Below are 2,295 nucleotides of genomic sequence, written 5' to 3'. Positions count from 1 at the left end.
TGAAATGAATACTATGAAATAATATGATTTTAAAATTTATAATTATAAAATTGGAAAAAAAAACAAAATAAACTTTGTATCATAAAAAACGATGCAGTGAAGGATTGTATGTTGGTTTGAGTTTATTTACGTACTTACTCGTACGCATTTGTGTATGTTTATGTTAATATGTGTGTGTTTGTTTGTCTTAACATGTTTGTATATATATATATATGTGTGTGCGTGTGTGTGTGTGTGTGTGTGTGTGTGTGTGTGTGTGTGTGTGTGTGTGTGTGTGTGTGTGTGTGTGTGTGCATAGATGTATGTGAGTTTATATGTTTATATATGGTTGTGAGCTTCATATATGAGTTTTTTGAGAAGAAAAACTTTAGAAATGAAACTTGACTACTTTGTTTTAAAAAATTTTGAAGAGCTAAACCATCGAAACAACAACGAATGATAATAACAAATCCCACAACAACAAAAACAATAATAATAACAACAATAATAATAATAATAGTAATAATCATCATGGATCTCTCGACAAATAACAAAAAAATGAATAATAAAACGTTGATACAAACTAATTCAACTTAATATATGAATGTAATTTACTTACTAGAACAGAGCCTTATATAACAAACATACGATGTACATGATTATTTCTAATAATAATTATGATTATTATTATTAGTATTATTATTATTGTTATTAGTATTATTATTATTATTATTTAAAATATATAATATTAGGAAGAGAAAGAATAATAACTTAGAGCACCAGTAACAGCAAAAAACCAATACTTACTCTCCAGCAATAATACATTATCAGTTATAGTCATACTATAGCTATTTATATATATTTGTTATTGAAGGAGATATATATAAATTGAAATAACAATAATAACAAAAACATATGTATATATATATATATAAATATATATTTATTTATATAAACATATAATACTAATATTATTTTATATATTTAACGTGATATATATCTGATATATTAAAAACGTTAAAATTTTGCTAAAACTTATTATACATGCAAATAAGTTATGTTACATATATAATACTAATTCATAATAGGCATACATACATGCTTACATACTTACAATCATTAAATTTTTCCATATATATATATTTTTCTTGATAAGTTTCTCTTTGTTAGCACAAAGCATTCATCTTTTATATATAAATAAAAATTTTATATATGTGTATATTGGTTTTAATGTATGTATGTATGTATGTATGTATGTATGTATGTATGTATGTATGTATGTATGTATGTATGTATGTATGTGTGTATGTATGTATGTATGTATGTATGTATCAATGTATGTATGTGTATATGTTTGATGATTTCAATTACAAAATGATGATGATAAATAATGCTGATAAAGATAACAGCGTGATGACGTGGGCGTTTCTGATAGTGACGTCATTTATAGTGATGATGACGTCACGGAGATGATGGTGATTAATTATACGCTCACAAAAGGGATAACGAAGGGAGATAAATTCTCATTTCCACCTTGCGCTCATTAACATGGCTTCCAAAATAAAGAGAAAAAAAAACACAACACACAGCCCAACCCTATTTTATTAAATGACGTCATTAACAATGTTTTTGTTTGTTTCCTAATTTTGTTTATATTAGCTCGGTTGGATGATTAGAAGTTATTAGGTTAGATTTGAGTTTTTTTCCTGATAAAAAAGACATCTGTCTACAAACTTTTTCTTGATTTCATTTTGGGAGTTTCGTTTCATCCGGAGAGTGCACTTCGTTAAAATTTTGTTAGAATTGATGAAATAAATTTATTTTTATGTAGTAATTAGTTTAATTTTTAATATATTAAAAAATTGTAAATTTTAATATAATCTATTTGCGATGGAATCTTGATAGTTTTTTAATTGCAATTTTTTTATTTTTTAGTCTGCCAGGTTGAATTTTTTAAATTTCAAAGTTTTGGTATTTCAAATCTCTCTTTTTTTTTATTTTCAATTAGTTTTTTCACTGATTTGTTGATAAAATGTCAAGAATAATAAATTCAGCACTGTTCGTTTTTCTAGCAATATCGACAAACACATCGCGCTAACTCACGAATTTAGACATCTCATTTTAACGTAGTGCTAGTATATTTTAAACTGAGTTTTTCCAAACATCTTTCTCCAACAAACGTCTTCAAAAATCGAAAAACACACGCAAAAACGCACTAAACGACACCTACACAAACAAATTCACATAGAAACACACACACACACATACATACATACATATAGCATAAAAACACACGCATACACGAAAATCACACAC

The sequence above is a fragment of the Helobdella robusta genome (genome assembly GCF_000326865.2).
Source record: "Helobdella robusta unplaced genomic scaffold HELROscaffold_27, whole genome shotgun sequence".
NCBI lineage: Eukaryota > Metazoa > Annelida > Clitellata > Rhynchobdellida > Glossiphoniidae > Helobdella > Helobdella robusta.
The sequence above is the reverse complement of the archived record's forward strand: the minus strand, read 5'-3'. Positions refer to the sequence as shown.